The sequence below is a fragment of the Euprymna scolopes genome, chromosome 7 (assembly GCF_053919585.1).
Source record: "Euprymna scolopes isolate OS-2025 chromosome 7, ASM5391958v1, whole genome shotgun sequence".
In the NCBI taxonomy this organism is placed as follows: domain Eukaryota; kingdom Metazoa; phylum Mollusca; class Cephalopoda; order Sepiida; family Sepiolidae; genus Euprymna; species Euprymna scolopes.
In genome coordinates this window covers 132,975,709-132,988,752 of record NC_136488.1, presented here as the reverse complement: position 1 = coordinate 132,988,752, position 13,044 = coordinate 132,975,709, and the positions used below count along the sequence as shown (strand labels likewise).

General features: G+C 34.2%; 1 protein-coding gene across 1 annotated transcript in view; it reads right to left on the bottom strand.

Annotated features, from left to right (window-relative positions):
* LOC145279948 (uncharacterized) overlaps positions 1-922 on the bottom strand; it is a 74,524-nt gene extending 73,602 nt beyond the window's left edge. Inside the window, exon 1 of the mRNA XM_080131554.1 lies at positions 440-922. The gene's annotated coding sequence lies outside the window, so the exon portion shown is untranslated. The remainder of the gene's footprint in view (positions 1-439) is intronic.
* Positions 923-13,044: the final 12,122 nt, after the last annotated feature.

The window sequence follows — 13,044 nt, the reverse complement described above, 5'->3', positions numbered from 1 at the left end:
GTCATTTTTTTTTTTTAATCTGGAGTAACCCACCCCACCACTAAAACGAGCACTGTTGATTACGAATAATAAATAAATAAATAAATAAATAAATAAAAGCGGGTCACTCAGTTGGGTTCAATCGATATCTTTATATATTTAGTCCAGTCTTGCGAAGGGGGGGGGGATGATTAACTTTACTAGTCTTTAAATTGTTTTTTCTCCCTTTCAAGTCGTGGCTATGACTTGATTGAAAGGTTGATTAAGACGAAACTGAAATATATACGGACTTTGTCAAACTCGAAACGCATCATTTCGTTTTAGAGAAACAAATCAAACTTATTTCAGCTGAAACCCTCTTCTCCTCAAAAGAAGGCTCTTAGGACTGAAAAAAAATTACAACCAAATATTAATTTACAAAAAAAAAAAGGGTAAATTAATTAATAGTCTTTTTACTTACCATTTCGCAATGAATTCGAAATAGAATTATTCGGGGCAAGAAAAGGGTACAGAAAGAGAACGATAGGTTTGGAGATGGGGAAGAGAGGAAGAGGGTGGAAAATAGGAGTGGGAGGAACTATTCCCCTTCTATAAAACAGGGATTGGAAATAGAGAGGGGGTAAAGGGGATGTAGAGAGAAAGAGAGGGGTGATTATACGTAAGAGAGATAAAGAGGTTGAGAGAGAAAAGGGTGTCAGAAGTGTAAAAAGAAGATAGAGGGGGTTGGTAGAGTGAGTGGGGGGGGGTTGTCCCTCTTCCTTTTCTTTTTTTAACATGGCGGTGTGTGTACGTCTGTTATCATAAAGTTTCTAGTAATGAAACTCCTGTCAGCCCAACAGCCGGGGCACCACGCAACATCCTAATCTTTCTCCGGTTCTCCACTCCACTCCACTCTCTCCCCGTCGTTTACTTGAGGGACTAAAATCCTAAATGTATCACTGCTCTGCCCCACCCCACCCCACCCGCGGCGCCTTACGACGTAATCTCTATGAAGCTGTCTTCGAGAAAAGCGGGAACGGTGAGGAAGGGCTACGAAAGACGAAAATAAATTGTCAGGATCTTCCAAAATTGAAACAAATACCCTCTCCCCCACTCCTACCGCAAAAAAGATCTCTCTCTCTCTCTCTCTCTCTCTCTCTCTCTCTCTCTCTCTCTCTCTCTCTCTCTCTCTCTCTCTCTCTCTCAAAACGTTTAATGTTGGGAAGAATCAATCCAGTTCTCCCAAAAGTTGCACTCTGGATCCGGGCAAAAGTAAAATAAGAAAGGTCTCAGGCTAGAAGAAGTTTTTCTCTGACTTAGAACTAAACAGTTAATACAGTTTGATCCCTAGTTTAAAGGTTGACTCAAGTCTGTCTCTCAATATCTTTTTTTTTTTTCGTTTTTCTTTTTCTCCTTGCAGTTTCTTTCTTTTTCTCTAGTTATCTCTTATTCGTTCTTTGTCTCAATTTCGTTCCTTTTTTTTTTCTTTCGGTTTTCTGTATCTTTCTTTTCCCTTTGCCCCCCCCTCTCTCTCTCTCTCTCTCTCTCTCTCTCTCTCTCTCTCTCTCTCTCTCTCTCTCTCTCTGAATAGACATTAATTCCTTGCAAAACCTATACTGTTCACTTATGAAGATAAGATGAAAACATGCAACAACAAAATTTTTAAACGAGTGAAGCATGAGTTATCTGCCCCTGCTATCATATCTCCTTAAATAATGTAGAAAATAATAATTTTATTAGATTTAAAAAAAAAAAAAAAAAGCACATGATTGAAGAGAATCACATATTTTGAAAATGTGTATTTTTTGACAATTGAATTTTAAACACTTTGTTAGACTACGAGGTGCCTTCAATAAGTTTCCAGACATTTTTGTACAGGCATTTAAAATTGTCATAGACTCTTGAAAATTCAGTATGTTATTGCTGTACATCTTATGAGATGACAAATTTTTATGATTTCAGGTTCAAATGAACAGCTACAGAAGCAATTGGAATCCATCCCACTAAAGCCTGATTGTCACAGTTGCTGAATTTCAAAAATGCAATCTAGACGCGAGGACACTTTAGAAGAATGATATGCAATAAAATTCTGTTTTAAACTTTTGAAAAATGTCACAGAAATGTATGGAAATCTTTAAAAGCAGTTTGAAAAGGGATTATAATATCTGTTCTGTCGTAATGAAACCATCCTCCCAGGCATTACTACATCCTTTAGGCAGACAGTGTAGCATATGTTAATTTGTTATGATACCACCTTTCACAGTATTACCTTCTCCTTTGTGGATGGGGTGACAATATATGTTCATTCTTTATGATTCCATCCATGCAATAAATATGCTACCGGAGCGAGTATATATTTATTAATATTAGCTTTTTAATGAATAGGTCTCGGACCATTACTAAATACAGATCTGTGGTATAAATAACCATTTTTCACAAAATCGCATAAAAATTCAGCGAATTTATAAAAAAAATATTAATGAAAGGAATTTTAGATACTTTTTTTTAATTGCCATTTTGGGACATTTAGCCTTGCTGCCAGTTTTCTGGGATGAGAGTAATGTATATCCAAGCATAATAAGATATGTTTTTACTGTTCACCCCAAACAAGGCACAGTGTCACTTGGATGTGGCTACTATTTCGGACCAAATCTATAGGAATACTATGTAGGGAGTTGAGCAACGAGGTGTTTCTTCACACTATACTTGAACTTTTGCATGTTAGTACAGTTTCTTCCATTCTCAAATGTCATAACTATCTGGGAGTAAGAATAGCTACCAATCTCAGGTTTCATCACGACTTGTCTTATCTATCCAGCAAGATTAATAAGGAGCTTTACATGCTGCATATCCTGAGCTACCAAATTTCTCAGAATGGCAATTGCTGACTAGGCTTTACAAGGCAATGATTCGTCCACACTTGGAATATGGATCCCTAGTGTTTGCTAGGGTTGGCCAGGATGTTCTCTGATTATCTTGAGCATCTACAGCATCCCGTCATTAGATATATATTACATATTCCCTGCCGTGACCCTGTTCCCTCCGTTTGGATTAGATCTGCTGTCTACCCGCCAGAATATGACAGTTGCATCTGCTGCTTACAGATTATTATTCTTACCTCACCATGATGCTTAAATATTATCCTGCGTTGTGGCTGAACGGACCAAACCTGTAGCGATATACATTCCCATTAGACCCACTGTATAATCACACCAATGTTTGCTCAAAGATGTACCGGCAATCTCCTTTTGGATTCTATTCTGCAGTCCTGAGCGTGCTACCTCAGAACTGTGTGAAGGAACATGTATAATTGTCATATTTTTGGAATGCTTATTGTCTAACTATCGTGATGTTCCGAAATTTTATGAATTCCTAATTAGTTAGATAGCCTCTGTCTAATGTTAACGGTTTTTATGACTATGGCTTAATATTTGATTTCACAAAAAATAAATAAATAAAAAAAATAAGGGAAGCAGGGACCCGGGAGGGAATTCCAAAGTCTAGCAGTTCTGGGGAAGAAACTATTAGAGTAGAAGGCTTTCTTACATCTAGGGATCTCTACTATGTAGGGGTGGGATTTTGCTGCTTGTCGGGTTTGTCGGCAATATTTATGTCAAAGAGGTACAAAAGTTTGTAGTTCATCAGAGCATCCATCATTAAAATACTTGTAAAACGGGCAGAGGGATGCAACATTTTGTTTGTTAATCAGTCATTCTTATTCTACCCTTAATTTTTTTTTCTTGGAAATCCAGACAAGGCATGAAGCCACTTGATGTAAGGTGCTAATAAAAAAATATATATAAAACTAATTTTATAAAATTAACAGTAGGTTCTCTACAGTGCAATGTAGACTACAATGTATTGTGCATTAAGTCACTGCAGGAAGATATGTGAAGCTCACTCCGAATACACTGATGGGTCCCCAACTACAGCAGGCAATCAATCAATCAATCAATCAATCAATTTGATTAAAAAATCAGTGATTTCACCAATTTTGATGACAATAAAAATATGAGTGTGAAACATTCATGGATCATTATTCAATCCTGGGCAACGTCCAGTCTCCCTGCTAGTATATATATAATACATATACGTATTTTCGAAATACTTTGTATTCCTACACGTCACTGCATAGTAAATAAATACAGAAAAGATATAAACATTCATTTTTCGTATTGATTTTTTATCAATATATATATATATATATATATATATATATATATATATATATTGATAAAATACGAAAAATCAATGTTTATATCTTTCCTGTATTTATATATATATATTTATATATATATATATATATATATATATATATATATATATATATATATATATAAATAAATTCAGGTTTGAGATGTTCGAAAATAGGGACTAATGAATACAACGAGGTTATTAGATAGTGCTCGATAACAAAAGCAAAATATTTTTTGCTATTTATTAAAGGGTAAACAATTACATAGTTACATTTGGTCGCTACAAACAGCCATCTGTTTCAGTCAATGAGACTATCAGGCGACTGAACTATTCGACACATAGAAAAAAAAAAAAAAAGACTGAATTTTTCGAATGGTTCAACCAGCCGGTATGATATTAAATCTATCTTCACACAAGACACTTCAACCTACTAACCTGTTTCTCTCTTGCGTATGCATGTACTCTTCTACTAAACGCCACTAACGAAAATGACAAATAAAGTTTGTTTATTAATAGAGAATGAAACTCCATTTCATTATCCCTTATTCTATAATTCACCATTGTTAAGCTTGGTCATTAACAGATGGCCGACGTTTTGGTGCTGCAAGGGAGGACGTAGACTCAAGTTTGCAAAATCTAACATTGTCAGAATTGGATGATAAATACAAAATAGATTACTTATCAGTTTGTCTGTTTGTCTGTCCGTTCCACTTGTTGTTAGAAACTATTTCACTGATCAAGCCGAAATTTTGTATGGGCATTTATTGTGATATGATGCAACGAACTAAGTATTCTGGTATCCGTTCAATGCACAGTTAGGGATAATAGGATTATGCAGATTAGTATTTAATGCAAAAAATGAGAGCAAATTCAACCATATTTAACTATCAATTTGGCATAAAGCAACCATTCTACGTCAACAGGTTATAACTTTTGCCCGTTTTTAACGGACTTAAAAAGTTTAGTTCTTTATATTTCTCAGTTCAGTTCTGTTTACACGTGTTTTGTAGTTAGTAGTAGCCAGGTCGAAGAGTGCAAGTTGTATGTTCTTTAGCATGACAAAGAATGTTTGTTTGGGTAGTCCTGTAGAATTGTAAAGTTCATGTGGGTACAGCACGTGGAATTAAATGGTAATTAGAAGAGAGCCGTTGTTAGCCGAAGGCCCCCCCCCCACCCGGCGATGTGTGGTTCTGGGCAAAGCGGCAAGAAAGAGGATTAATAATTTCAGATTTCGTCTTTTATATACTCTGTCACGTGATAGAGAGCTGGCTTGTGATTGGACAAGCCAGGGAGAAAATGGATTTCAAATCTCGAGTTGAGAGAATTAGCTTCTGCCTATGATGTAGCAGGAGTCAGCTGCTACAGATTTAATGAAACTGGTGTGCCAATGTGTCGGTGGTTTTGTTCAAAACGTCATCGTTCAAAGGGATATAACTGTTTAACTAAGAGATTCATAATTTAATAATAGATTAAAAAAATTTTTTTTTTTTTTAAGTTCTTTAACATTAAAAAAAATAATTAAAAATTAAAATGCGACGATAGTTTCAGAGGAACTGGAATTTGTTCAGACAGAGGTGACAGATCGATTTTTTAAAAAGTCATTAAAACAAAAACAATATTACTTAATTGTTATGTCGAAAGTAGTAATATATCCAAAAATTAAGAAAATTCATCAAGTAGAATGTTGTTTGTAGTTAAAAATAATTGTTACAGAAAATTGGGGAAAATTGCATTTTCCCTAGATGTTTGAGAGAAGACAGTGAAGATTTCACGCAAAGGAAGCATAACATAGCATATTTTACATTATATCGTAATAGCGTCCAACTTGTGTAGCCTATAGCGATAAACCTTTTTTTAAAACTAAAAACACGATAGCAGTTGTCCAATGGATGAATTTTCGTAATTTTTAGATATATTACTATTGTCGACATGATAATTAAGTAAGTAATATTGTTTTACTTAAAATGACACACACTATATATATATATATATATATATATATATATATATATATATATATATATATATATATATATATATATATATATATATAAAATAAAAATTACAATTAAATTTACCAAAATGATCCAAGATGGTAAAATTAAAGTATATTATAAGTATTAAAGAATTAATATTTCTAAAGTTATCTCAGCCAGATGTAAAAGCTCGATAAAACCAAATAGGATATACAGCTTATAATACGAGCAAACAGTTAATAAAACATGTTATCTAGTGTTTCCTTTTCAGATTAAATGTTTTTAACTCATTTCAAAGTGTTTTTTAACATGTTTTATTAACTGTTTGCTCGTGTATATATATATATATATATATATATATATATATATATATATATATATATATATATACACGAGCAAACATATATATATATATATATATATATATATATATATATATATATACACGAGCAAACACATATATATATATACACGAGCAAACATATATATATATATATATATATATATATATACACGAGCAAACATATATATATATATATATATATATATATATATATATATATATATATATATACGAGCAAACATATATATATATATACGAGCAAACACACACATATATATATATATATATATATATAAGCTTGATCTGTCGCCTTTCTTTCAAGAAACACCAGAAATATGTTAAGAAAACAATTACTTTTTTAAACAATGTTTATGACATTAATTTAAAGAAAAATAACGGAGGTATTTAACATTTAAAAAAAAAGCAAACAAAACAGCGATGACTGTTTGTTTGTTTGTTTTTTCTTCTTTTTTTAAGTAATCCTCTGCAATTATCGTCGCGTATTTATTCTTTTTTTATACTTATAATATTAAAAACTTGTCCTTTATTTTAATTTTATTCCTTTATTTTTCTCAAAGGACAATTCCTCTAAGTTGCGCTGAATGTTAGGGGGGGGGATGATGAATCTTTTAATCATAGTTATTTCCCTTGCATCAGTGATTTTTTTTTTTTTTTTTTCTCAAGATCTGTTCTGATGCTACTTCATCTTCTCTGACCTCGATCAATGGAGGAGGAATCCTTCATGACAGGCAATTTTCATTTTTGTTCCTATCCAGAGTGCCTCTTTTGGGGGAGTTGGATTTCTCCCACATTTCAAAACGACCTTGTGGGGAGGCAAGTAAATAGGTACAGTATATATATATATATTTTTTATTTGAAAGCTAAAATGTATTAAAGGGAGATAATTCATTTTTTAAACGTTATTATCTCCCTTCTAATCAATGATTCAAGGGACATAACTTTTAACAATCTTATTTTTAAATTTTTTTTTTTTTTTTTTTCTTTAGCATTTAAATTGTCGATTATGATAAAAAAAAATTTATATTTTTTTTTCCAAGGAAAAAAAATGTAATATATATATATATATATATATATATATATATATATATATATATATATATATATATATACACACACACACAGAGGAGATAGGTGTTCAATAATTCGTCAGAAATAAATTAGCAGTTTCATTATTTATTTTCAGTTTCGCTGCTCAAAATTTACGCAGTCAAAGTTTGGCACACATGGTCCAGCCCCCTAAAAAGTAACACGTTCGATGGAAACAAAAACTACCTGTTGTAATTCTCACCTTAGGCAAAACGGCTGGAATTGGGTTTTAATGGTTCTGAACAAAGCAAAGTTCTTGATTAGACTAAAATAAAAAAAAATTGCAGTTATAAACATTTTTTTTCACGATAACCAATCAGATTCTCATCATCATCAGCAGCAACCTTTAACAGCGTTGGCGATCATGGCTCTCCAAGTTGTAGAGTCACGGTAATCTCAGGAAGACAAATGAAGACGGTAGTTTCCTGTTGCTTTCCATCTGGATTCGGGGGTGCATGCATCTCCTCCAGTGAGTTAAGCATACCCCCAGATACCAACACCGTACATACCACATCCAGCCTTCCCAAATGGTCACCTATCTGGTACTGGCCAGACTCATTGTTGCTTAACTTTGGTGATCTGGCAAGAACTGGTGTGTCAACGTAATTGTGCCGAATCAGATTCTAGAGAGTGTTTAAAAAGCCATAATTCGCTTTGATTATTATTACTACATCTCGTCTGGAGCATCTGACACTAGTCTTGCACTCTTAGAAAAGGTTAAAAAAGTCTTGTAGAATTAGAAAGATACTGTCCATTCTAACATTTAATAACAAGTCTTGATTTCGCTTGTAGAAAATGGTTAGTAATGGAAACGTGGAAGGAGTGCAAGTGTATGGACATAGATAAACGATTAGAGATAGTCCTGCAGGAAGAGAAAATGGTTCATGTATGTACCATATTAAAGTAAGTAGAAACGTGCGTCCATATGTATGGATGGGCACAAAGATCAGAGACAATCCTGTAGAACAAGAAAAGAGTTCATCTGTGTACCATATCCGGGTCCAGCAGTAGCCATGTTAGATTCATTGTCTCCCCATCTTAGTCGACCCCTGGGCCAAAAGGTCCTGATAGGTTCTGTTATATCCCAAGAGAGTACTGTGGAGATGTTCTCAGTCCAAAAGCCAAGAAATTGCCAATGGTTTAACTTTGGGGCCAAAATCAAAGTGTAGTATCTGTTCTTCAGATGCTGCACTTCAATTTCTTGTTCTCTATTTAGTGGAGGAGCAATCCTTCACGACTGAGACAATTTTTTTTTATTTCTGTTCCTTTTCTCCACGTTAAAAAAAGCGACTCTGGTGTCTATCTGTCCCGTGGGGAGGCATTGTAAATAGGAACTCTTTATAAACTCAGTTATTGGTCAGCTAGCCTGAGAGCTGGCCTCTGATTGGACAAGCCAGAAAGGAAGTTGACCGATACAACCAATCAGCAATAATGTTATAAACCGAACATTTTTAAAATCTCAAACCACTAAATATCACTGACACAGCTGCTACAGGCTCAAATCTAATAGGTCTCTCACTATCGACCAAACTTCAGCCCCTGTCTCATCACAGCAATATCCCTCCCTGTGCCTGTTTTACAAGTACTTTAATGGAATGTGCTCCGATGAACTTACAGCACTCATGCCCCTTTGATGTACATATTCTCGACTAGCAGCAAAGTCTCATCCTTATATTGTTGAGGTCCCTAGATGCCAGAAAGCCTTCTACTCAGTTTCTTCCCTCGTACTGCTGAACTTCGGAATTCCCTCTGTTTCCTGCTTTCCTGAATGTATTAAAAAGCAGAAATTTAAACATAATGTGAATGGGCATTTCACTGCTACAAATTACCTGCTAGACATGATCCAAAATGGTAACACCGTTCATATAAGCCTTGTTTAGGGTGAAAATAAGTATGAAAAAAAAAGGAAAAAAAAAAAGAAAAAGGGGAAAAAAGGAAGAAAAAAAGGGAAAAAAGAAAAAAAAGGGAAAAAAAGGAAAAAACAGGAGAAAAAAAGGAAAAAGAAAAAAAAACAGAATTTTGAAGGCGTACATTCAGATACTTTGGAATTTGCAGGTTAGGCAAAAAGTTTCCAATCACCAATGAAAGAAGACGTCTCTCTCACCCACGCCAACTTGATGCCGAGTTTCTACTTATAGACACTAGCGATAGGAACTGACCAACCAAATGGGGCCACACTCTGCTAGCAACCAATTAGAAACCGGAATTGTTTCATAAAAATATTGGATCTTTTAGAATTCCTGCACATAATTTGTTTGTGTACACACAAGAAAGATCTTTGCTCTTGTCTTGCAAAAGTTTAAAGTCCACAACTACCCACCGAAAACTCTTTTTCATCTCCAGGACTTATACAGATAAGCTATCCATCAGAAACGCTTCTGAAATCAAACATGGCTTTTAATTCAAAATCCTCCACTAGAAAACATACAACTCAGGTTTTTGATGACCGATCTTTCTTCATTATGACACTGTTTAACCCTGTTGGCAACCTACACCCAGCGGTTTAGGTCACTGAAATAAATATATTATTTGTTATTTATAGAAGACCTTTGTTTTCCCTTTTTCATTTACCAACCTGGTTTTTATGAAATACTTGACTAGGAGGTGTGTGTTGAGAAAGAAAAAAAAAGTAGTAGCAGGCAGGCAGGCAGGCAGGCTCGAACCCGTACTGCAAAGGAGGAAAAGAACGTGAAAAAGAAAAAAACAAACGGGACGTCTTTGCCATTGCATCCATCACCAAACCAAAAGTGGTGACGGTTTAAATTAAGGCTAGTTAATCGAAAAGAGGGGATGACTTGTGAAAATATCAGCGAACAATGCGACCCCTCCTTGTAGAAAAGTGCCCAGTTAAGGGTGAAAGAATAAATGTTTTTAGCCAATTTTTCGATATTTGTCGCCTGAAGGGTCGAGCTTCAAAATGATATCAATGTCATGAAAATCCGTCGCTTCAATCGAAAGTTTTATGCAGACATACAAACATACATACATTTAAACAGACAGGTGAGATTTATAAAATAGATTATAGGAGTTTGTTTTTTTAGGCATCACCACTTATCAAGGCCAGAGACCACGCGAGGATAAGGGTTAAGAGTGTACAGTAGTCAATTGGACAATATAGTAATCGTTAGTAATGGAAATTCGGTAAATTTGTTAACTTAAGTGGAACGGCTCATCAAGAACTTGTTTACGTTGGACTTGAAGAAAATCAGATTGTAGTCAGCTGGAAAGCAGGAAAACGGAAAACAGTTCCACAGGTGTGCAGTTCTAAGAAAGAAGCTTTGTTCGTGCAATCTACGTTTAAGTTTAGGCACAGATAAAGAGTTGGGGGAATTATTGATAGTGTTTTCAGCTAGATGAGTGTTTCTTGTAAAAGTCTGGCGAAACTTCAACTTTAAATATCGATTACTTATAAAGAAAGCAAGTGTCTTACCATTATTTTGTAGAACTAATTTGTTCTGTAATAAAAGAAAAAGCGATAAAACATAGAAAAGAGAGAAACCATATAATTTAGAGTGTGTAAATTTGTTTTTTAGAATTATTATATCTATTCCCTGCTTCTTTTGTTCCAGCTCGTTTGACTCGGTGGTTTAGTGGTCTTCATCAAGTCGCTGTTTTTATATTTCATTGTAATACAGCTTTGTTTTCCAGTAGCTTCCTTCCAAGAACCGCATTCTTCTGGAACAGATAATGAGTGGGGGAGGGGAGAATTATTGATAGTGTTTTCAGCTAGACGAGTGTTTCTTGTGAAAGTTTGGGTTACAGTCGATGCAAAGATTAACTCTTATAGCATAATGCATCCTCTGAGTCTGTTTGCTTTTCGATAGGAATAACCAAATTCCCTCCAGGTAGCTTGATAACAAGGAATTTGTTTCATCATCATTATATCCTAATGCCATGCGGAACTTATTTTATTCTATTGCCAACTGTACTTAGGGTTAGTGGTGGGGTTAAAGAATGGCTTTTGTCTTTATTATTATAATTGCCTTTTAACATTGATAATGTTTATATATAAGGTTTGATCGGCAACATTTATAGGCGTGAATCTTCATTGGAATTACAAGAGTCTATCAATTGTTTATATAATTTGTAAGAGAACTATTGTTAAAGAAGAAATAAAACATTGTTTCCCTATAAACAAGTAATCTATATTATAATAATACAAGGGGGTGTTCCAAAAGTAATGTCTCCTATTTTTTATTCCGCCTGAATCAATTCAAAAGGGATTGCAAATTGCATTGTTATGATGACTGAATTTATAATTACTTATATATAAATCTTTCTGATTTTTCTGTGATTGATTCTCTCTTTTTTATTAAAATTTATAATTTAGAAAATTAACATCGGCGTCCGAGTAGTCTTGTTAGCAGATGATCCAGAACCTGGGTTCCCCGACGGATTTATAATGGTGCGCTTTTGTAGAACGTCTCTGGTGTAAGGGAGATAACTATTTGACTAAGATATTCACCATTTTCGTTTTTTTTTTTTTTTTAAGAAGAAAATTTGGAACACTAAGAGGAATTGTACTTTTTTATTGAAAATAACGTTTACAATATGACGATAGTTGCAGAGGAATTTTAAATTTTAATAAAGAAAAATGTGCCAACTGTTTTTTGTCTGCAACTACACTATATTAGCAAAATTCGAAATTTTTAATATTGAATTTCAAAGCTAACTAGTAATGCTGACTTAATTGTCATGTTACAGTAATAAATATATCCAAAAATAGTCAAAAACGATAAGGTAGAAAAAGATTAAAGAAAAAATTTTTTTTTTTTTTTTTGACGAAAATTAAAAATAAAATGTTTTTGTCCCCTGCTGAGAAGGTACAATCTATCATTGATTACCCTGTTTCCCCTTCTCTTCGTAAAGTATGGGAATCTTTTGGTTTAATTAACTTTTACAGACAATCCTTACCTTACTGCGCCAAATTAGCACAGCCCTTAATTGATCTTCTTCGGAATAGAAAAAAAAAAAAAAGAATTAAGTATTACATTAAGGAAACATGAATTGCACTCTTTCTCAGTTTTAAAAAACGATCTTAGCAGATGCTACATTGCTGATTTTTCCCCAAGAACAACGCACCACTTACGTTATTCATAGATGCTTCCGACGTAGACATCAGAGGAGTCTTACAACAATTCGTTGATGGTTAATAGCAACCGTTATCCTTCTTTTCTAGAAGACTTCAAGATGCTGAAAGAAAATACAGTACTTTCGGTAGGGAATTGCTCGCTGCTTATTCCGCCGTAAAACATTTCCTATTTATGTTGGAAGGCTCAACTTTCAGCATTTTTACCGATAACAAACCCCCGTCACATGCCTTATTTGCTAAGCCTGGCAAACATTCCCCCAGAGAAGTTCGTCACTTGGATTACACCTTACAATTTACTTTGGACATTAAATACATCAAAGGCACCAAAAGTATGGCTGCTGACACAATCGCATATGCACGTTGCACGAGCC